This window comes from Nomia melanderi, chromosome 9 (genome assembly GCF_051020985.1).
Source record: "Nomia melanderi isolate GNS246 chromosome 9, iyNomMela1, whole genome shotgun sequence".
Lineage (NCBI taxonomy): Eukaryota > Metazoa > Arthropoda > Insecta > Hymenoptera > Halictidae > Nomia > Nomia melanderi.
Window position 1 is genome coordinate 8826067 of NC_135007.1, and position 25697 is coordinate 8851763.

The 25697-nt window shown below is 40.1% G+C and overlaps 1 long non-coding RNA gene across 2 annotated transcripts in view; it reads right to left on the bottom strand.

Annotated features, from left to right (window-relative positions):
- Window positions 1–1786: 1786 nt before the first annotated feature.
- LOC116427788 (uncharacterized) overlaps window positions 1787–25697 on the bottom strand; it is a 28137-nt gene continuing 4226 nt past the window's right edge. The window contains exons 1-4 of one of the 2 annotated variants that reach the window (XR_004235155.2): window positions 3437–3530; window positions 2893–3065; window positions 2493–2780; window positions 1787–2400 (exon numbers count right to left, since the gene is read on the bottom strand). This is a non-coding gene — a long non-coding RNA (uncharacterized LOC116427788). Of the gene's footprint in view, window positions 2401–2492; window positions 2781–2892; window positions 3066–3436; window positions 3531–25697 lie in introns of those variants that run through there. The other variant, XR_004235156.1, reaches the window with a different exon arrangement.

Genomic DNA, 25697 nt, shown 5'->3' on the forward strand with positions numbered 1-25697 from the left:
GCGAGGCTCGGATATTAGGTAACCAAATAAGTTCGTGCGGTTTTCCCCTCATTTTATTACCATTTGCATTCCTTTAATCGTTCGACGGTCTATCCTCAACAGTGTGTCCCTTTACCATCCACTTTCACAAAAACTGATTTCCTTAGACAAAGAAACCTATTCCAATCAAATGATCCGAGTCATAAAATTCTTTTTATCACAACTCCTACTATATACGGTCTCCTGTTATTTTACTGGAACAATTCCCCAGTAAATTTCTCTATCAAGAACGATATGCTAATGGCGAGCCCTTCGCGCCAACGGATGTATTCCAAGTTTCTCTAGTCCCCTGATGCATAAAAGTAATAAAAACTAGTAAAGTACCTATGTAACCACTCAAAAAGGACCGCACAAACTTTCTCGGTTAATAATACGTTGCAAAATTTATTTAGCAAAGGATTCCGAGTCTCGCCGGCGAGGATACCGGTATACGGTTGTGCATGTAACAGCTCTTTCCATATCTGCGTGCAGTTCGTGCATACGTGCACTCATCCTCCTCGGTACGGATCCAAAAAGTAGGGTCTCTCTCGTTGCTTCCCGCTCGCTCCTATCATCGACCATAACGCCATTTCTCTCTGTTCCGCTGTCCCTTTCCCTTCGTCAAGCTGCTCCAGCCGCTAAGCCCTCTCTGTTCAACCGAACGCTGCCCTTCCTCCCACTCATTCCACCCGGACGACCGACGACGACTCACGCGGGGACCTTACCATGCGTTACGCACTGATTTCGATTAAACTTTCTGGAAACGTGAAAGAAGCTTAGCCCTTGTGTTACCAACTAAAATGTTTCCGCTCTAACTCTGATAGTATATTGTCTGCACGCAAATTTTATATTTTACGAAAGTCAAAGACGAAGTAAATGAATGGAAAAAGCTAATATGTGGAATACTCATAAATAATGTAAATGTATGGAGAATTCAAAAAAACTTTCTGGAAATTTAAAAGAAGCTTAACCCTTGTGTTACCAACTAAAATGTTTCTGTTCTAATTCTGATAGTATATTGTCTGCACGCATATTTTATATTTTACGAAAGTCAAAGTCGAAGTAAGCGAATAGAAAAAGCCAATGCATGGCTTTTAAAAAAGAGCCAACACTCATAAATAATATAAATGTATAGAAGCTATTTCGCTGAGTCTTAGTAAGAACAGAACTAATTGTATACCAGAAAATTGTAAAGATGAATGGTAGCTTGTTAATATAATGGTGAAATTGTAGCCCACGTAGGAACGTATTTGCAGGTATGTTTAGTTTATTAGTTAGTTATATATACAGTGTTGTTTTAAACGTTACAGGAAGTACTCGCTATTATCAGCGAGATAATACAAAAGATAATGGAAATGAATATTTCAGTTTGCAATGTAAATAACTGGTTGTACTATTTATATAAGATAAGAACTCCTAAGGACGATCTGCCTGAAAATATGTTTTTTTTTGTAGAAATATTCTTTTTAGTCTAAGGCAATTTGTTATAAATTCTTTCTGTGCGAGAAAAAATTCAACTGTTCCGTATTTGTTTATCATGGTGGCACGTTGAACAATTTTAATACGAGCGTTATTTCGTAAGAACTTCAAATATTCACAAAAATATAATTATCGTGATATATTTTTGCTATAAAAAATTAATATACACGGTGCACTGCGTTCAATACCATTTTGAATGTAAGAACTTAATATTACACTACTAAGTGACTTATTACAGGAATCAATTTCCGTTCATACAATGTTGTTTTCGTTCAAGAAAGTGTCTGGATTGATATACAAATTTTCCTGTGACTTAATATACTAGATCAGTATGTCAAATGGGAAGTACCCTTTGAAACACTTCAAGTAAATCCGCTGGATGAAATGAAAATTGCTTTACAACGAACGTCCTTCGAGTTTTCTGCGAGATAATTCGGTATTTGAATCAGTCGTGCGAGTGTATTATTTCGTGGGTCGGCCACCTACATCGGAATCCGATACTTATTAACCTACAATTACCCTGTGTTCCGCGAATAGTTGTCACAATAGCAATTTCGAGGGGACGCAAAGTTTCGCCCGGTGTTGCCTGTAAATTGAAGCTACGTCGATAATGTGGGCAGCGAGTGGGCTTGGTCTGACTACTTGTTAGCCAATCTATCTAATCAATAGTATTATATTTTGAAGCAGTACAATTTTTTTCCTCTCCGGCTCGGAAATAAATTAATACCGATGATGTGGGGGGACTAGAGTCACTTGGCCTGATTTTCGTGCGTCTACTTCGGTCTGATCACTGGATGGGGTAATCTACTGCGATCCTGCCGAGTACGAGTGTAGACATTGCCAGTACTTCGAATTGTCGTCCTTTTTAACTACAGTATCATTCGTTATTAGCACAATCTGAAACTGTGCTTCAATATTATCAATATTATAGTAAAAAGCTTATAAATATTAGTTGTTTTTATATAAAATATGTAAAGAACAACAAAAATATTTACCTTCTCGTGTAGTGATACTTTCTTGGAACAATTTACGAATAAAGGATTGAACAAATATTTACTTCTCCATTAAGGATTTCCTTTTGTTAATTGTAGATTAAACATTTCATTGTTCTATTTATACTTTTATACAAGAAATTATCAGTTCCCTTCTAAAGTACGATAATCTATAAAGTATATAAGAATAACAATTTTAACGTTGAAGAAAAGTGCATGCAAAAGAAAAATCCATCAAATCGATAAGTTCGTCTAGACTTTCCAAAATTGGTATCAAGTAGTGGCAACAATCTGAAACAAGGGGAATTGAGAGAATCATTTTAACAATGATGAAACGAAATCTAAAAGCAGGCTACCAATGAGAGGTGACGTCCACCAAGAAACTCCTCCGTTCCCTAATTACCTGCTGCCAAACTTGGATCGTCGTGAATTCAAACGCATCGACGTAGGCGCGTCGAATTATAGTCGTCCTGAAAAACTTTCCTGCCTCGTAATCTACTCCCAATTATATTAGCCTCCGCGTAGCGGGCTGCAACAGTGATTCACCTTCACGGAATGTATCTGGCCTCGAACGCCCTAAAAGAAGGTTCAACTTCTCGATACTATGAAACTCTGGTTTGTAACACATCGGTCAAGTGGATGGAGATTTATCGCTGCGCGATCGAGACATTCTCAGATTAGATATAATCTGGTAGCGATCGTTCGCTCGGGGATACGCGTTCGCGACGTAGAGATCATCGCTGATGAATTTTGCGGTTCAGACCACTAACAATTCATCTCCATAGAGTTCTGAAGATCAAAGGCTATGCCAATATTCAATCTATTACAATAGATCATCTATTAAACTAACCTATTAAAATATATTAAAATGTATGTATATAACGATAGGTAAAACAATCACGCGGTTACATGATTCGTAATTAATGGCGATTACAATAGTGAATTACAAGGAAAGAATCTCGAATGTTACATGTTCCATGTAATGTTCTAGAAAAGAGTATCTTCGATGAACAGAAATTTGACCAATTCGAAAGATTCAAGTATTCCTGCCTCCTTGCGTAGACTTCTCTTGATAAGGCAAACTCGTTTCGTCCTTATTCTAGAGATCAATGGTATCATGAGTCTGTGCGGAGTCCTTAATTGCTCGGAGTCGAGGCGAAAATAAGTGATAACCGGTCACCTATGTTCGAGTTTCACCTGATATGAGATTAATAAAATTTCATCGGAAGAACAAACGGTTATTGTCAAGATTAATTCTAAGAATGTACTGCGGAAGTACTTAATATAATTTTCCAGTAATACTTGTTGCGATACAGCTGTAGAAATTTTCACTAATTCTTGATTGTACTCAGCTATCGTTTCTTATCGTTTCCAATCATAAATGTCAGTTGATTTTCAACATTTGAGTATATTATATTTCATTTGCAGATGTTTAAACGATTCCCCAACAATATTTTTCTTATCATGTACCGGAGTGTCGGTTGAGGTCTTATATTGTTACTTTGTTGTCTCCAGCGTCGACCCTTTTTTGCGTTCGTCTCCATCGAACCGGCGAAAAGGTCAATTATTGCATTACAGTGTGACGTAGATGCGGGGGTGGAACGCAAGAGATAAATTCGCTGTCGGATGAACTGTATACACGTTCAAGCGACTATAGATGTCTGGGAATCTTGATGCCGTGGACGCGTTTTCAACTAAAAATAAGTTAACCTGGTCGTGGCTATAAGAATCATGATGAACGTTGTTCAGAAATTTTTAGCTGGTTACTGAAATGTCTTTGCTTGTGGTTGAAGGAAGGCAGTCTTGTAAACTAAGAAAGTTATCTCGGATAAAATCCTTTTTACATTACAGATTTGATTAAATAATTTTTAAAAAGTCCGAACAACAACCTAGACTCTTATCAGAATCTCATTAATATGAGGTGAAATAATGTTGTTTCCTTGGAACGATACTCGAAAATCCTTTCGGTTCAACCCTTCAAAGACGAATATCGTTATGTTGATGAAATCAGGCTTGTACTGAATTCATGCAGACACAAATTCAATTTTTGTTATTCCGAGCTTTGCCGCTTATTTTAAACTGAACTCTTCTGTGCCCACGTTTATGTAATGCGTATTTTCCAAGCACAAAATTGGCTCTATTGAGTTTACACGAGGACTATTATTTTCCGTGAATAGTGCAATTTATTTAAAGTTCAGGATAACGCAAAATGGGTTAGAAAGCAACGGAATATGGTTTAGTAATTTAAATGTCATCCGAAATAGACGTGGATAATCCTGGCTTTGTAGTTAGTTGATGTTACAACTTACATACTTCACACTTTCCTTTTATTTCGTCACATCGATTTTCGTTTGTTATATAGGAGCGTGTCACTTCTACGTAACAGGTTTTCTTAATGTTGAAATCAATTTTTCACGAAATTAGTTTCGTAGTAGTAATAGCAGTAGCAGTAATAACACTTATCAAAAAATTCTGAGCAGCGACGGTTTAATACGTTGACTGCCATGGGAGTCACCGGTGACCCTCGACCAAATCGAATTATTGTACTATAATTCACTCAATGAAACGACAATTATATGAAAACATTTCTATGTTGTAAATAATGCTACATAATAGTGAAATTCAGCTAAATGAACGTGGAATAGTAATGCAATTCGATCAAATGATTTAATATCATATTTTTTCCATTCTGTGCATCTTCCTCTTGAAATCGTGCGGCGTTTAACGTGTTAATAAGCAACAAAATGAAATGCATCTACCAGCGATTATTCAAATAACAAGAGATTAATATGTAATTACCTTCTGTGCTACTATTTAAAACATCCATGCACAAGTCAATCTCTCACAATAAGATTTTTATAAATCCTACCACTCTAACAGGCTTACTTTGTTACCCCCAAAAAACTGTTATTAGCTCGTATAATATAAACTGTCGAATTTTTCTTACTCATAAATGTTTGTATTCCCTTGTTTCTCATGCAATCTCTTAAACAACTTCATCGTCGATTACCAGAGTAACTTTTTGCATAAAGGTTTCTCCGAATTGTCCACAATAACTATTTCTTGCGTCGTTTCCCAAAAACATGGATACCGCGACGATTCGTGTAATTTTCTTATATGAATCCAAAACACGGAGATTACGCCGCAAAAACCGCTTGAAATAATCAAAGCATTCAGAGACAACACCGTGAATGAAAGAACATGCAGCCTTGATTTACAAAATTCCGTTTCGGTGTTATTTCTATACAAAATGAGCGTGATAAACCCGAAACAGTAGTTTACAACGGTCCTCGCAATACATTAATCCTAAACATTTAGAATTCTTCAAAAAAAGGTATACATTCATAAAAACAACTCGAGCGATGTGCTTCGACTCTAACAGACCATGTTTCCATTGAACAAACAAACTTTTAGAACATCAAACAAGGTTTCCTCTCTCCCGCAAAACCCAGCACGTCGTATCGCACGACCTGATACAGGAGTTTTTTAGAAAATCATCACCAGCGAAATTTTAATAAATAACAAAGTGAAACCCATCGACCAGTCGATGGAATGTAAAGAACCCCGACGGTTGTGCGCGCGGGTCGCCCCGTCGGCGTCAGCTTGGCACGTCACTGTGCCCGGTCCCCGCGACGGACGTAATATACGCCGGCGTTCGGCATTCACGGCGATAAATATTACAATATAATATTCGCGCTCGGGAAGAAGGACTTCAACGGCCGGGCTGCAGGACGAACGGAAAAGCTGTATGACGGAGCGCGGCCGCGCGGCGAGCCGTGTGTTACCGGGGATCGTATTACCCGGGGACAAACGAATGGCGCTGTACGTCCGGCGACGTCGACGAAACGTCCTGCTTTTACGATTCCGCAAATAGTACGACGTCCTCGGCTCGTTTTTTACCAATCAGGAATTAAACGCGTCGATGGATACCGCCGCGAGAGCTGCAGGTGAGGAGGGTCCATCGCGGGGAAGACCACACGACGTGTTACGCTGGAATTCTCGTCTCTCGCGCGGCGGCTCGCCGAGGAAACTTCGTTCCCGGGATCGTTTGGTAATTGATTATTTTCATCTCTCCGACGCCAGAATTTTTCGATCGTAAACGCTCACGCGGACACGTAATTAATAGTGAAAACTACGCGCGATCACGAAAACGGACGGAACAACGAGTTTCTTGTTCTACGATCACCGGAACCGCGCGGGCGCCCGTTATCCTGGGAGCCATTGAATATATTAATTTCTACGCGGTAATGGAAAGGACACTTCGGAAAAATTGCGGTTGCGTAATTTTTTGATAGGGAGTGTGAAGCAATCGCTTCGAAGCCACGATAATTTCAGTTGTTTATGTTTGTGCGGGATATTACGCGCGAATATAAACGCGAGATTTATTGAATGTGTAGATACCGAACGCGGGAAAAATGTTTTGGATTAGAGAAAGGTATAAATTGCGTGCGAGCAATTCGTGCATGTCGCCTAGGTAGGTAGCCATAGGATCACGTTCTCTTCGTATAATCGCGCAGCTGAATTCGCGTAACGCGATTATACCGAACGGCGGGTTACGATTTTGCGATCGTTCGCTTCTGTTTTTCTGGCGGAAACGACGAAGGACAGCGTTTGAATAGGGATAGCGAACAGGAGCCTTGTAACGCCGTGCGAATGACAGTGGTATTATAAAGGAATCGACAGATTAATTTTAATGTTCGCTCGATAAACACTTATATAATATATTTGAACCGCGCGCAGGTATATAGAACAAAAGATTAACTTCAACGAGAATTAGTTGGATATTAACCTTATTATTCTACAATGTAATCATCTGCGACGACAAAAATACTAATGAAAGATGTAGCATGAAATTGCAACATACGATTTCATCTTCTTTATTCAATTCTTATAACCGTTTGTTAATATACGAATATTCCTCAAATTAATAACATCAGGCACTTCCGAAAAAGGAGTAACAAAAATGTCTACAACAATTGTTACTCATTCCCAACAACCACATGCACGATCATTATCAAATTTAAACATGAACGTATTCCTATTTTCTAATACTCCCGAATACACTAAAATCATGACACTAAAAATCCCTTGGTATTCTTACCAATTGATCAGATTCTTCAAATTAACCCTTTCCTAACTCGGGAAACGATTCTCAGTCGCTTGATTTGATACAAAATTATAAAATTCAATACGCAATACTACCTCTATAATGCATCAACACCGTTATTGAAATAAAATACTGTCGTCCCTTAATTCACGTCTAATTCCTCATGAACTTAGTGCCAGAAACATCCTCTACATCTTATCAGAAAACCTTGAACGTTCCCAGCAGAAAACTTTCGAGCGCGAAGGGTTAGTCTCGAGTATAGAGTCCACTGTCTTCCCGTAGCCCAGGCCTGAATCTCCATGTTCCCAGGCCGATTCTGATCAGTCCGTTTTTGTTAATACAACGATGACGCATGTATACGTGGCCGACGCCAAGATGCTCCGTACTCACCCTCGGCTCGCTGCGTTTGGTCGCAGGTCGTCCCGGCGTCAGGCTGGAACGTCAGCGACCCCGCTTCCTCCTCGCCCTCCTTCTAGGAGAGCCACCTACACGACTCTCACACCCAGCCGGTTTACGTGTACGTGCACGTGGACCGTGTACCGTGGAGGAACCGCAGGGAAACCACTACCTAACGGACCGAGCAGTCCGTTCTTGTCGACGTACCACTACCCGGACGAACGTGCCGCACACAGACACGCGTACACGGTAAACTTAAACGATTCGAGTGCGCAGAGAACGCAACCAGCTTTCCCCCACTCCTCCGAACGAACATACAGCACTCGATCGTCGGAAAGTTAAAAAAATCCCCTTTTACAAAAACCGTGAAACCTTGACCGTTCATTCTGGAGCACGGCTCAATAATGGCATCGGGAAGCGCAGATGATCGGTATTCACGGTGATACGGTATAAAGATCGAAACGCGTTGAAGATCTTAAATTTTTCGTACAGCAGGTGGGGAATCCGGTGTTGACACGGACAGGGTTCAAGAAAAGGATACTTCGGTTCACGATACGATTTATATTCTAATAAAATGTGATATAGTGTCACCTTTCTAAGAGGAAGGGACACGGTTTTGTGTAGTGGTTAAGAGAGTGGTTCGTAAGGTCTACGCCGCGTGAGGCTTAGGGGTGCATTGTGTGGAGCAGTTCACGCTTTCGAATAAAATGGAAGTGTCTTCCTATTGTAAATTATATTAACCGCCGACTGCAATAATCATCGTAGAAAAAATGACGATAGACTGAGGGGTACCGTAAAGTTCGAGAATATGGAGACTAGCGTGATATAGTGAAGTAATGCGATTACAAGGAGTTATAAACGACGATGATAGTGAGGAAATGCCTTCATAAAGATTAGTCTTTCGTCGGTAATGGCACGAGCTCGGTATAGTCCGTCTATAAAATTCTTTCGGGTGCCTCTCGCCAAGGGTGTTGCTGTCCCCCCACCACTTCGCGAATTGACCGATAGTGGACTGTCTTTTAACGAGCCATGTTCGCGCATCGGGCGAACTTATAACCGGAGAAGAATATATTTTTCTTCCATCGTATCTCGTACACGCGCGGAGTGCGTTCTAGATGGGCATACGAAAGACGATGCGGAACGGAGTATCATGCTTCGTGTGTCTCACGTTAAGCGGGATTCGCTGCCATAATGAATGGGATTCATAAAACAATGAAGAATGTTTATATAAATATGTACCCCGTTTGGTATTACGTTGGAACCAGCCATTTTGGTACTTTAGCAATTCTTGGTGTCTAACAGATTGACTTATTAGTACAAGTAATTTCCTTGAATTATTATTGGTATTTTTAATTATCACTTTTGTATATATTATTATTAGTGTAATAGTTTATAATTTAATAAAATCGAATTACTATAATTCATTCGAATAAATGATGATTATTTGAAAACTCTTCTATATTACAAGTAACATCACCTAATGCACTGACATTAAACAAGATAAACCTGTAATAATAATAACACAATTCAATTGCATAATTTCATATTCCATTATTTTCATTTTGTATATTTTTCTCGGCAAAATCGTGTAACACTCAATACGTTAAGAACTGAAATGTATCTTCACGTAACTAATGGAATTGCAACATAAAAATGGATGAACCTTAAAAGAGAAGATAGAAATAGTATTTCCTACTAATTCTTTTCAATATTTTCTATAATATTCAATACGTCTCATTCTTAGTACCGCTTCATCGGTAAGAACACTCGACCAATGAAATTGCATGAAAGCAACACCTTGCCTCCCCATAGACGCGTCAAGATGGCGTAGCTCAACTGACAAGCCTACACTAACCACAGACATTTTCCAGTTCCAACCGAACGTAGCCTCAACGTGTCCTCCTTAAAACTTCAAAATCCTTCTGCAAATCGCCAGAACCAAAGACATGCTCGGCGATTCAATAATCCCAGCCCACAACATCAAACGACCACAAATAATTCTCCCGGTTCGCAGAACCGTTTTCCGACTCGAAACTCCCAGCAAACATCATATAACGAAACGAATGTCCCAATTCTTGCAAATCGAAGCGCATATATCGATATACCGTCGACGAGAGGGGCCCCTCACGCGCTTTCGAACCCCCTCCACGGCCAATTCCATCCGCGCAAAACACACAGCCGCACACTAACGAGGGAACCCAGTGAACGTAGCGATGGTGGTACGGCAGGGGCATTAACGGTGGTGTAAAGCGGAGGGAAGTTCCCGTGCAGTGTGTTGGACAGCGTCGGTACACGCGGAGGAGGAGGCGCGCGGCAGGTGAGAAAGAAGGACAGGTACATAAACACGAAGAGCCGAGAATACGCTCGGGAGAAAAGCGATATAGCGTAAAAGCTACGCTACCTGTGAGTATGTGTTCTTCGCGCGGGAGGGACTTCTATCCTTTCCACGTTAAATTGAATGTGTGAGTGGATGAGGTTGGTGTGTTGGCGGGGGTTGGTCGAGGGCGGGGGAGGGAGGCGGTCGGCGGAGGAGGTCGGGCGCGGAGAAGAGGCATAGGTGAATCTTGACATTTATATGTATGTGACCTGTCTCGCGGAGGCATTCGTCTACTACGCATTATAAGGTGCGCGGCTGTGTGGGTGTGCGTACGTATTATTGCGAAGATCGGTGTGTTTTATGCTCGCGGCTTCTAGCTAGGACATGTACCGTACAGGAGAGGCTTAAGCGCGACTGTATAGAGAACCGCTGAGTGTATTGTGTGGGAACATAGCCGCGGGCAGATTCATAGATACCTGTTTATTCTAATATATCGTACGACGGGGCTCTTCTTTTTCGCGATACCCCGGTGCGGCGCGGCGCGGCGCGTGCGGCGAGGAACGCTCGCTCGCTCGCTCGCTATCCGGCGTGTTTCACGTACAGGCTCGGTCGGCTCGCGAATAACTTCCTACATGGGCGACGAGACTTTGTTGGGCTACGGTTAAATTCAATTTCTTGTTGCCCGATGCACTCGGTCTGACGCGTGCAGACGATTTTTCTACGGATTTAATCGACAAGAAGGCGACCCTGTTTGGTTGGTTCGAAAATGGAGTTGGATGAGTTTGTTGCTGGTTCGAGCAATTTTGAGTAAATTGTGGAATTAAATAGCTTTTTGTTTGTAGTTGTGTAATTATGGTGTATTAGGTTTGGGAATGGCAGTATGTTTTCTTTTGAATGGATGCGAAGTTTGAAAACTCTTAGACGATGTGTAGATGTGTTTGTACTGTTTCATTATTCGAATGATGGGATAATTTTATATAATATGAATAGTTGATTTGGTAATGTTTAGATGTTCGGTTTTTCTCGTTTTCTTGAGGCCATGTTTTCAAGTATGAATATTCTGATATGCTAAATATTGTGGGAAAATATCCTTTATGAAGGTCAAAAGGGCTAGCGTAATAATCATGGTATACGAGATGATGTCAGATTTTCGCGAACAGCGATATATTGTGGGAAAAAGTGGTTTATGGTTCAAAGGGTTAATTCAATAATTAAGATACGCATGTTAACGTCAGATTTTATTGTAACAAATTGCAGCGTAGATACGTTGTGGGAAAATGGTGCCTAGTCGAAAGGGTTTCTTTAATGATCGGAAGACATAAGATTTTAGGTTTTCCAAAATGGTAATGAAGCTGGAGCTCTAGTACCACTCAATTTTCATTTTCCCATATATAATCGTATTTTCCTGAAAAGCTGCATAAGAAATCAGTGAGAGCCGTTTCCAAAGATGTCGAGGCCTGTTTAAGTTAGCACGTCCTAAGTTTCCTACGCGTTCAGTTTCGAGTCCGTGTGGATAGACACGTGCACCCCGTAGATTTGACGTTTTCCCACAGGCGCGAAGGTTTCCTCGTTGGAGCGCGGAGGACAGATTTCATGACAGCCAACGAAGGCAGAATGAAGTTAGGGAGGAGTACTCGCTCGTTTATGCGCCAACCGTGTATGAAACGCACGCACCAATAGCAGCACGTGTACATGAAACTTTATTACATTTCATTTAAAATCAGAATTCTAGATAGCTGTACCCTCAGGTGATTATTAAGGCTACCTTCCAGAAACCGTGGGTGTACGTTTATTTAACAGATCATGCGAAAGAGAAGCATTTTTATTCAAATTAATAGATACTGCTCGCTGAGAAATTTTCTTAAAAAGCATATCTTGCGTAACTTTACAATTAGAACGATTTTGTAATTGGATTTATATCTTAATATCACAGTACTTGGAACCTCCTACTAAACAGCAATATACAAAAAGCATCGGAAAATTAATTAGATTACAAAACACAAAAGTGTATCCACGAAGAGTACCTTTCCTAACAACTACAATCTCGAAATAGTTTATCACATTAGTTAAGCACTCCTGAATTTTCACAAACACCAAAAAATCCTAAACCAAGAACTGTACAATCCCTCCAAAATCGCTACCTCCACTTGGTACCTCCCGATCTCCAACGTATCTCTACCAGTCCTATTCCACTTCAATATGCCAACAATCAAGTTCCCTAACAACAAATCGTTTGGCGACATCAAGGAAGATACGAAACACTCTATGAATACATCCCTCTTCGAAGTCCCAAAAAATCAGCAAACCCGAAAGCTGCGTCGATTCAACGATCGGTGTGCACAAGATGGCGTAAAATTTCGTGGAAGGACTGTGAACCCCGTGGCAGGGACGCGTACGCGATGGAGCCGCGCGCGCGCGCGCGCCATTTAAATCCGTGTGGACGGATCGGGGTCCAGCGTATTATTACCATCTATAGGAACGTTGGCGAGCCATCAAAAGGTCGGTGATTTATGTGGTTGGCCGTCTTGCGGACTACGCCTCGTGTGCCACGGCTGTGGCTGGCGCTGCGCTGGTGCACGCGCGCGTACGCGCAAGCCGGTCGGAAGACGAGGAAGAAGGAGCCCGGGGACGAGAGCGCTCACCAAGAGAGAAGAGCTTCCCCCGGACGATCGGGATGCTAATTCGTTTTGCTCGCTTCCTCGGCTTCTTCGTCCTTTTCTGCGAATGCAGATCGTCGGCGGACGACCTCGTGGAATGCGTTCCTCGTCTCGTCGAAGCGAGCGTGTCGATGCAGCCTAGGCCGAAGGGACTCCTCTGGACGTTCATAGGATCACGAGCACTCGTTCGTTCGTTCGTTCGTTCGTTCGTTCGACTCGACTCGACTCGACTCGACTCAGCTCTCGGACGCTCGTTCATTCGTTCCCGATTATTCGAAAGGACGATACGCTTCCGGTTCAAGAAAGGCCTCGAACATCTCGTTCATTTCGGTGAATCGAAGCCGTCCCGCGGAACGAACACGAACGGATATTCCGTTCAAAATGCGCCCTTAAAACCGGTTAAATGTAATATTCGGTTGAAAGGATTACACGGTGCTGCGTTCGATACGCGGATCTCCATTATTCGTACGCACCGCTGCGAACATGCCTTTTTTATTCGCAAATTGCACGCCTTTTTTTTCTTTAAGGGCAGGCATTTTACTGCGGTGATAAATGTTGATCGTAACTGCTTTAGGAAGTACAATGTTTATCTCTGAGGAAATTGGAATATTCTGCGGACGCGGTGATGGTTGGTTTTGGTTTGCCGAAATTTTGCGCTATCCTTTTGGAAAAAGGGCATTTGCAGGTGAATATATGAAAAAATAAGGAGGATGCGATATAGTGAAAATTAATGACTATATTCGTTTCGCGAACTATATAGGTGGAGATTTTTCAAACAGAATTTCCGATATCTTTTAAAATCTTGACAAACGTATTAAGTATTCTATTCCTTCAATCGTTTTGCCATTTACTATCTCTGAAACACGCATACAGGTGATTAAACTGCGGTTATTGATTCAAACGTATGAACATTTGTATACACATAAATACACATTAGTGTCAATAGGAACATAAAAACATTAGATTCAACAGAATAGTATTTCCTTTCCAACTGTCTACTCAAAAATAGAAAAGAATTTCACTGGACACTATTAAAGTTCGAAAATTACCATTTTTCAAAGGTTCCGTTGACCTATGTGCGCGCAGACGTTCACAGGCTGACAATGACGCCGCGTTTCTCGAGCCGAGTTCAAAACTAGAAGCTCACGTAAATTGATCACCCGAGCCGGTTAAGAAACCGTAGCCTCGATAAATCGCGGCTGTGGGAAACAGGTAGGCGACAACGTAGTTTCTTGGACGGTCTCGAAAAATGAATCGAATCATTGACTGGCGATGGAAAGTGTCAGCTCATGAGGCTCATCGAGAAGCAGATATTTCTCTTTATAGGACATCGATCTCCCATCTGGGCGTCGATTTCTCTTTTTTTCCGCACAGTTAGAGAGCATTTCCCCTTTCGCTCTACGCTTGTCCGCGGTCATCGAGTATCGCGCCGGTGTCTATGAACGCTCGACGAGGATAACAATGCCGCGGTGTCGTAGCTATAAACGCCCGGTGCCCGCGACAATCCTTTCCATCCCTCTTTCTGTCCATTCTCTTAGACAGAAGAGAAAAGAAACCGAAATATTCGAAATATAATAGAATTACGTGACTCGGAATGTTTCCTTGTTCAATTATATCTTTATTGCAAAAAAACGAAATATTAAACGATTAAGAAACGTGAAAAATTGACTGACGAAATGTTTTATTAATGAGTAGTGAATGTTTTAGACAGTCTAACAGTTGATTCTTACCGCTAACAGCGGAGCGACTTACGACTCGAGCGGCAAGGATTATTCGAACGTAACGCTTCATTGATTCTTGACTGTTATAAGTGAACAACTCGCGTCCTGACAGTACGAATTAGAAATGTATTGTGTATCTATAAATAGTTTAAGCAACACGAAACGTTTGTTTTCTCGTACATTCTGTTTCTGAAATACATTCTAGTCATTCTTTGTTCGAAATATTTTGACATCGAGGAGTCGTTGTGCGAATATATATATATATATATATATATATATATATATATATATATATATATATATATAGATTCAGGGATGATCTATAAATATAAATTTAAATAAATGTACGTTTATGGTAATAATTTTGGATAATGTTCATATTGTTCGCAAATTGACACAAATTTATTTGTATTCGAATTTTACTTGCACTCTCTTTTTCTTACAATATTTCTATTGTATTAAATTTGTCTTACGATATCGTGTCAGACACAAGGCGAAGATTTCTAATATGATTTAATAAACATAAATGTCATTGAGTTATGTTCAGTTTAAATGAAACTATTGTTCTTGTTAGCAATTTGTATGGTTTATACTAAACCTAGGCATAAAAAGATCATGGAATGTTTTCTTTTACTAGTGCATTGTTAACGATAAATAATTATAACAAATGCACCTACGAAATTCCATCGTAAGGCAAGGGATTAATTAACAGAGTACGCGTATAACGTGACAGTCACTTTGAATTCTAAAATAACAAAGGGTTTTATGATTATTAAATCGGAGTTACGAAATTCGAAACTCGCTTAAGAAATATGGCGACCTTTACACCGATATCGTCGAGGCACCGTTGTCGATAATTGTAAAATTAGAGAGCATGCATTCGCACCAGCGAGACAAGAGAAACGAGTTTAGTAGGGGAAGGGGGGGAGGGCTTTCGCGGTCAAAGAATTCAGAAAAGAAACTCCGGGAGACGTATGGTACGTGCCGCGAATTCGAAACCACTCCCACGATTCTCGTTAATATCCTATCATCGTTCATCGAATTGATCTCTTCATCAAGTTCATATTATCGTTAACAACACAAACGATACAATAAATTCATCGATTGCGCGCGTTACGCGGGTAAGGGGATAACATTCTTTACTTTTTACGAGGAAAAGAAAACAATCATACATATCTGCTCTACAAATTATATACTTTCTTTATCGTTCGACAATGTATACACACAACTTTCTAAAGATCTTAAAATCGCACGACCAAATAAAACGAACATAACTGGACAAGCTCCAAAACCAATAACTCAATCAGAAACTGTAATTTCGAAGACTTGTTCGCGAAATCAATAAAAGTAAAACGTTAGTCACAAGAAATTAATGAAAAGAATAATACCATCCACAACAACAATCAAAGAATAATAATTTAAAAAAAAAAAAAAACAATCAAATCTATTATACGCGACACTGTATGAAATTACATTACCCATCGACTAGAATCGTTATCAAATCGATTCTATCCATTTCAAACGCCGAAACCGACGGATTCGCACGTTTTATTTTATCAGCACGTATCAAAGTGACGCACGCGCGACGCATAAAATTACAAGCTGACCGTTCCGATGGCCACGGTATCCGCGGTATTAATTATATTTACATAGCTGTTTACGATGAAAAAATCGATCGAATAACAAATTAAGATACCGCTTAATTAATATGCGACCGAGTACAAGTAGATATGGAGTACACGCGACGAGTAAAACGGAGATCCGTGTGCTCGTGGTGGTTTTGCTTTCGCCGCCGAGTGGAAACCGGAAACGAGGCTTTTCTTCCGGTGTAACGCGGGTTCCTCGATGAATTTCACCCGCGGCCGGATTCGTTTATATCAATTTCGTCGGCGATGCCTATAACGTGTCGGCATACGGCCATACGTCACGCGATATCGGCCTCTCGAGAGCCGCGCGGCCGCAATGGCGGCGAAGATAACGAAATACCGAAAGGTTTTTCGCGATATTCGCTTAACCGGCGGAATATCGGCGCAGTGTTATGTCCTACATAGTACACATTCCACCGCGAAGTCATTTACTCCTCGTCAAGACGGAATATTAGCGGCCGGGCTGTTGCGTTTCACTTGGCGAATCGGTTAAAAGCGTCGGGACGGCGTATAAGGACTGAATAAGTGAATACCAGTTTCCGCGTTGCACGGACGAACCGTATAACCGTAATTTGCGATATCGAGGGGCTCTCGAAACGAGTGCGCTTTTCATACGCGAGAAACGGTGAACAAAAATTAATCAGCAATTTGTAACTGTTTCCTGATTACCCCGATCGCCGACGATGAAAAAAAAAATCTCGTCGGTACCCGATGGCGGGGCGAGGGGAGGAAGAATACCCCTCGAGTCGTTACGCGTATCCTGGTTTTTTCGAACAGTTTATTGAAAGTTTCCTTGTGGTTTTTGTGTGTGGCTTATAATTTGACTCGAAAGAATCGGTTTCTTAATATTTTTTTATATTTTCTTTTTTATGGTACATGCGTGTTCATGTTTTGAATACAATTTTTTGAGTACGTAAAACGGTTGTTTGTTTTCGAATAATTTTGATATTTTTATCGTTTCGAATGAATTGTCGTCGAGATGGATAATCGAATGATTTTAATAACCCATATTATTGTAATGAAGTCTGATGAGCAGCTGAGAGTTCCTAAGAAAAGGAAAGTCGAAATTAATGAACCTTGATGGGTAATTAGACTAACATTCCGAAACTCTATTGAATTTTTCAAAAATATGATACACGATATTATTGAAGAGGATACGTTTCCGCGATTCCAAACCGCACTGCGCGTTTCCACGCGATCTCGGCCAATTGCCGATTTCACTCATCAAAACAAGCATCGCAATTGAAATATGAAACTGGGAAACGCAATTCTCCGTCTCACCGAAACTAAAACTTCTCCCTTCTTTCCAAATGACCGCCGATATCAACTGCAATAATACAAAATTCCGCCAACGAGATCCATTAAAAACACAATCACGAAGAATCGCATCGTCCGATTCTCTTCTCCAGCATTCGAAAAAAAATACGGCTCTCGCCAAAAGCGACTTTTACCGAAGTAAGCCGCGATCCTGGCGCAGTGGTCGCGCGTGTATCGTAACAGGATTATGAACGGTCAATCAAAGTCTCTCAACAAAGTCTTTATCATTGTCATCGTCTGAAAGGGTTCGTTAAACGCATCGCGCTTCAAAGTCTGGTTCGCGCGTGCTCGGTTCTCGGCGAGTGAAAAAAAAAAAGCGTTCGCTCGCGGTAGAAACACGGCCGGCGGCGGCCCGTTTCACCTATCGCGAATCGTTTAAAGGTGGCGATCTGTCACCGTGGTGTGTAAAACGATCGGCGAGAGCCCGTAGCCGTAAAGCGAGCTGCGAAACGCGCTCGCCACCGCTCGGTTCCGCTCGCTCGGCGCGCGCGCGCGGCACTTCGGGATCGAGCGAGTGACCGACCGAGCGCGTGCAAATGTTTCAGTTTCGTGAGTATAGACTCGGTAGGAGTAATAATCGTATACCGTTACTTCTTTCGAAAGGCCGTTGACTCAATTGCGCCCCGGATAAAAGAGGCGGTTCACGAGTCCTCCGCGAGAGCAGCCGTGCACGGGATATATCGATGTTGCGTTGTTACGCCGGTGCGGTGCCGGCTTGTCTCTCTACACATCTACATCGCCACGTGTTCACCTACGAAAGAAACGACGCCTGGCTCGGCTATCCTCGGGTTCGACCACCCGGCTTCGATTTCGAGACCCGGCTAACGAGCGGATCCCTCCGGATAACTTCTTCGCCTCGTTTCTGACCCGATCCCGTGTGATCTACGAACTCGGGATACATTGAGCATACTTTGTCCTCGACTGACGCGTCACGTCTGACGGCTGACACGATTCTTTGTATGGATTTTTTGGGAATTTGCTTTTTTGTTTTGTCGGTTGTGTTAGGTGAGGCGCGTCTCGGGTAAGTTTGTCGATCCGGGATGTTCACTGTAAATTGGGGCTGGGATCACTTTGTTTGGTACGCTGATGAAGACCTTTTATAGGTGTTTTCGTTTGAAATTAGCTTTTGTTATTTATTGGGTTAAGAGAGGAACAAGTGGTTCGACTGATTTTGTTGGGTTATCTGTTAAATGTGAGGATCAGTGGTGCGAATAAAAGTCGCGTTTTGTATTGAATTAGATATTCCTTAAAAGATTTTAAACTCGTTTGTTATGGAATAGATTATTGTTTTAATGTCAAGTAAAGTGAAGAATTTTGTTTATCTTTGTTGAAATTATGTATTTGAAGAAATAAATTTTAATTTGTTCGATTGGTATAGAGATTGATGTTCTTCCTAATTGTTATGCTTAAGAAGGCAATTGTTACGAAAACTTGAGGAATTTCTTGTGGCGCTTGTGCAGGCGTTGAAATCTCTGATACATAACATTAGACACGCTAACGTAATTATTATTTGCATTATTGTAGAAGAAATTGTCAACCTTTTTGCAGGTAGATATTGTTCAGCTGTTGTATAAGAAGAACGTTTTCGAGGTCATTCTTTCTAGATAGACTGTTTAATTAAGTGTTAATGTGTATCAGTGTTTTATTTATTCAGTTTCGGATGACTTGCAAAACAACTATTGCAAGATTGCAAAATTATATGGAGATATTGACACTAGCGATGTTTTTTAGATTTGAATTGTAAAAAGTTTAAAAATGAAATAATTATAAAAAACTGAAACTGGCAATTATTTATGACATCTTCAAGTTCCTCGAATAATTAACATACCGTTACAACCTTAATATTAATATTTCACTATTTCCCTGTAAAAAATCATACAAAGTAACCGATAGAAATTTAACTAAAAAGTAAGTTATATGAGAAACTTGCACAACGCATGAAAGAACAATTTTAATCTAAAATACCTGTACTAAAATAATTATTCAAGCTTGTACATTAAAAACAGTCTTTCCCGTTTTTCAGTGCAGATTATTTGAATTTTCCGCCAGCAGATCAGGTTTATGTTCAATTTGTGTAGCTCGCTACGGACAACAGCGATGCGGGATTACAAAACACAATTAATAAATCAATGACGGATTTATTCGGCATAGGGCGGAATGAAAAGCTCCATTGTCGCGCATATACCCCGTTTGGAAATCGAGCGTCGAACATGTTCAACAGATTTTTGCCGTGAAAGTGGCACACAGCGGAATCACTAAACAGGTATTTAGCGCGGCGAGCAATCAGGATGAATTCGGTCGTGAATGTGTTTCAACTTTCAAAATGCACCCGGCAAGTAGCGTCGCCGTTTGCCTGGGAAATAGGAACTGCGCTTAGAGACAACTGCGCTTTTTCTTGCGTCCGGATGAGCACGAACGGGACGCACGGTGGTCCGGAGGGCAGTATTTTGTGACCGTAATTAAAAACACCTTTATGTCGATTTTTGTCAGCAAGAATTAATTTTTTCTAACAAAACGGGATTAATTATGGTACCTGTTCCCGAAACGAGCAATTATTCTTCCGAAAAGAAAGAAATCTCGTGACCTACGATTAAACATTTTTTTACGTCAATTATTTCGAACAATTATGTTTACTCCTTTCATTTCTTTCCTTATTTCTTCAGATTTTCTAACATTTCTCGTTTTCGTTGTAATGTTTTGTTGTTTAGGATTATTCGATAAATTTTCCTTTTGTTAAAAATTACATTCCGAGGTTCTTAATTAATTTAAGAATGTAAGTATGTATTGAAGGATTGAAAATTTGTAATTCGTTTTTATAACAATAATGTTCTCTGTCTTTTCTTCGTTGAAATTTCGATTGTGATTTTACGAGAAGTAAATACGTATTAGTTTGAAAAGTACTAATCGCTAATTCAAAGAAAGAGGGACAACGGGAAGTATCTTCAATTTTGAATTTAATGAATATGTTACGAAATTTGACAATTGAATATCCTCGTACGACTGGAGGAGAGGTTACACAATCAGAAACTTCTAACAATGTATACACAAATATTTCGAGGGTTTCTGAATATTGAATTTTCGGACTCTACGGTCTGAAGATTACCACCTCAACATCGGACCCAAAAGAAACCGTGTCCAGTTGGGTCCTTAAGTTATTATAGGTTCTATTAACTGTAGGGTATAAAAGTCATAGGGAAGAGCCGAGGACAGAAAAAATAGCCTTCGGAATATTGCTACTTTCGAGATTTCGGTATGGAAAAAGAAAGAAGATGTTAGATGGCAGATGTTCCGAGACCTTTCTGGAAAACTTGTAGCACTTTTTAAATACATTTTTAAAGCCTTTCAACATATAAGAACCGCATTGAGGCATTTAAATAATAAGTGTTATCATTTTCTTATTTTAAGTATAAACGTATACTTTCAAAGAAAAAAACTAATAATAATAATAATAATAATAATAATAATAATAATAATATTATAAAAACTATTAACTTATAATATTTTTTTTATAATATTTATACATGTTTAGACATAATAATATTTATGAAATATTTGATCATATATTTCCACCATGCATTTGATTGTTCATTTTTGTCGTTGACCTCAATCGATCTCAATATCTCAAGGATTTCTCTAAAATATGAAACATTCAACCCCAAGAAAATAAATTGTCTATTACACATCAACCGCTCTCTATCAGCTCATATAACAGAAGTTCCGTCGCACCTCTTATTCCAAATACTTTAACGATCGTCATTAATTTGTACAGGCTATTATGTTTACTACCTGAAAGCCAATAAAAGTGGTCCCTCCGTGTAGTCAATTAAAATTCGTGTAACACTGGATCAAAGACCAGGATACAGTAAAACGACAATATATTATATTATAGGCAGATCAAAGAGAGGGAGCTTAGAATGGATTATTTATTTATAGAGTTATTCGAACTGGCATTCTTCGCTTCTTTGTCTTATTTTCATTGCAATACACAGATGATGAACCTCGTTATTCTATGAATGTACAGTATTTAAACAGTCTAACAATTTTAGTTACAGTTTCAAGTTTTCAAATAATCACAAGATCTGTTTTAGATTATTTCATAGTTTCCTAAAAATGCACAGTTTAAACTTATAGCCTCTCAAAATTTATGAGTTCCAACTTATAGTTCGCCAACAATCCATCACACAATAGTAGTTCAAAGTAGAAGTTCTCAAACAATCTGTCAACTGTACTTCAAACTTGCTGCAAGTTTTCCAGCAATATATCGACTCCGTTTCAAACTTTGTTCTCTAACAATCTTTCAGTTATAATCCAAACATATAATCTTATATGTTAGTTAACAATACACAACGTCCAGGATTGATCATGATTTTTAAATGAACAACTATAAAAATTAACAAACAGTAAACAATTAATTTATATAAACAGAGAAAGGATACAACACTTTAGCCATCCAGAGGTGAATAGTATATAAGCCATAATCTTTCGGAACATTGAAATAAACTTTTGATCAAGTATCCTGGATTATCTTTCTTAATCCTTTCCAGTCCTACATCGAGGCAAACTTCGCATTCAATTTGATTGCATTTACATATTATGTGAAAGGAAAAAGATCTATTTTTCAAACGTCACAAATAAATTAACACAGTATCAATTCTCTTTATTTAACAAATTCTGCAGAAATTCTAAAGTAATAACATTCTTAACCCCTTGCGATTCTGTGTTATTCATAGGTGTTCTTCTATTTTGCTATATTTTTAAATTGTATTACATTATTACTGCTTTCCACCAACAATCTTTCAAAGCACATTCCAAATAAAACATTTAATACTAAAATTACAAAACCTCTCAATATAACGGATACTATTTTTCATAAACATTGTTCAATAAAACCCTCCATCAGTTTTGATTGAATTATAGGAATACGTATTCTAACCTTCCACTTTGAAAGCTCCAATCTCCAAACCCCAAAACTAAACCCCATTCCCGAAGGAATACTCTAAAATATACAATAACTATCCATAAGTCCACTATTAAAAGATCCTACAAAATTATCAAACGAAAAATACAAGAGGAATACGAAAGTGCAAAGTGTTAAATCCTCTACAACATATCCCCACTTTATATTCTATGGACCCATATTCGTCGTAAACGTGTAAAATACGCCGTCTAGTAATCAGATTACATTTTGCCTGGCTCCGGAGGAGATGTTGGCAGCGCGCGGAGGCTCGTGTAGCCGGAATCGAATGTTCGGTGTCACGTGGCACGAGCTCGGTGGCCACCGGGCTCTCTTCCCTCTTTATCCCGTGGCGAGGCGCGTCCCGACTTCTTGAGGTCGAGGAATTTAATAACGGACGAGGTCGAGTCGCGCACTCGAAAAAGAGAGCCCCGGACACGCCGGTGACCAGAGCGGAGAGAAGGTTGCGCTCATTCATAGGAATTTTACAGGTTGTCAGGCAGGTTTGACCGGCCTTTGTCATGGAAGTAACTCCATGGAGAGCCACCGACGGGGCTCATATTTGTTCGCTTAGGCCGGCGACGAATCACGGATGAATTTAGACGCACCGTATACCTGGCGGGACCGCGAGGACACGACCCCCGAGGCCTGCCGCTCGTTAGACGATTATTCGGAGATCGATGTGAACGGGTCCGGGGAACACGGGAGGAAATAAAGAGGAACGGGGGAAGAGAGAAAAAAGAAATATCATCCTGAAGAGGACTCTTGCAAATTGAATCCTGATCGGACAATGGCACACGTGAAGGCTGCGCGGGGGTCGTTTCATTGAATGCCTAGGATGATCGGGTAAATTAATTATTCCGCTTGTCTCGAAGAGTTTCTGGACGTTATTTTCAATTTGAGCTGCTTCCGGAGGTTCTATTATTTGGGGAAATCATTTTTCAAGCGATATTTTCCGGGATTTATTGTAACTGTTATTATTTTTTTGGTAATTCTTTTATTGTAAGGTTTGTTCGCGACGATCGTGCATTTCGGGATTCTTTTCACTGGTACTTACATCTGAATTAATACTAAGGGATTGATTATAAATTTAACGCTTTGCATCCCTTGTTAATGGGGTATGGAAGAGTATGTTATAAGTGTGTATGGATTCGTAAATAAATTGTGTTCAACCTTATTTCATGCTTTACAGTATCGAACACAATTTCTTCGTTTCCATATAACCACAGAGAATTTTCATTCTTTTATTTCACAATTAGTATGATACTATCATAATACATATTTAAAGTTCTACTATTAACGACACAGATATTCACGTATTTAATCACAAACGAGGTATTTGAATAATTTATCTACTAATTAGAATTACATTAGATCATAAGTATTTCCCCACAAAAATCACATTACGACGGCCAGACAAATCAAAACAACCGAAACCCCGAATTCAACCCTTTAAGAACGAAATAACAAAATTACCAACATAAAATTGAATTATTCAAATAACAAAAGACCCATACACGGTTCTTCTCCTTCAGTACTCCAAAGTTTACCATAGTTAACCCTTTGCACTCACCACTTGATTACATACCGTAAAACTATAAAATTTAATACTTACTATTAAACTTCGTATAATGCATCAATTTGAGAAATATCTAAACAAAATAGCTTTGTCTTTCAATGTAAGTATGATTTCTCGTCGAGTTAGTTTCACAAAATATCCTCTCTATCTCATCAAAAAATCTTAAAATATTTTCAATGAAAAACTTCCGAGTGCAAACGGTTAACTCTCTTCACTGAATTCTTTGAATACTGAAAAAATTCTGCTCCGCGAAGGGTTAAAACTGTACCGCTCATCAGAGCCACCGTCAACAACAACAACAACAACAACAACAACAACAACAACAACAGCCTCCGTACCGCAAAGAACACCATAGCCGCGGAAAACACCGTGAACAATTCGTGTCGGTGAATGCCGGACGCGTGGTAGGATGTCGATCGAGTTTCTTCGCGTGACAAATAAAAAAGTCGCTCGTTTTAAGGACACGTCGAGCATTAACGAGGTGCCGAGGAGCAGGATTATCCGCGGCGAGGAGGTCAAACACATTCTCGATCGTCAAGGTTGCAGAAGCGGCCGCGCTAGTACTTACTCGCGCTAGCATATCCGCACACGCGCGCGCGCGAGCGCGAACGCGAACGCGAACTCGGTGCTCGGCTGCGGGCATTTGCATGGCCGCGACTGTTCTTTAAATTTTCTAACTCGAGTAGCAGTTGCCTGGCCGTCCTTGCCGGATGTCTCAATTTTCCGTGCGGTATGCAGCTATGACTAATACGTCGCGTATCGCAACGCGCCAGAAATGGCAATCGCGGCGTATTACGACAGTCGAGCGAGACGGCTCGGAAAAAAAAAATCCGTCGGATGGACGAGCGGGAAACGTTCGCCTTTCGTTCTGTTGTTCGTTCGTACCGTTCGACGTTTTCTTGCGCCGGGTGTTTCGCGTCGATCCGCGACGACCGGAGTTTATTCTAACAGGTAAGTATCTACACCGGTAGAACGGAGAACGAAAGTATCGGCGCAGTGTGTAACAGCGTAGAAGTAGGAGTCATACTTTTTACACATTATCAACGGTGGGAGTGACTACAACCGACTGGTCCGCGACTATTTATGAAAATTAATGAAACGTGCTATTTCGGATTTCGTTGAAATTGGATTGTACACGTAAATCCATTTATTCAGGTCTGCGCCGGAAATTGGGAATTCATGATTTCAATCATTGCGAAACAAGATGTTTTAATGAGATTTGTAGTCTTAACTTAAGCTGATCCTTTAATTTTCTGGTGGATCGAACTTTTCATTTGTTAAGTGAAGAAATATGGTGGTTAGGTACTTCGAAATTCGAGGTTATTTTCGAGGAATAAAGGAAATTGTGAGCTGAGATTTTTCCTTGTAGAAGAGACGTAGAAGAGAGTTTTGTATTTGAAGCTTGATCAACTTAACACGTTCGCTACCAGGGTTTATTTCGATGAGGACCTCCTCAATTGTAATATTTTATGCAATTCAATAAATCTTCTAAACGAAATATCGAGAAAATGAAA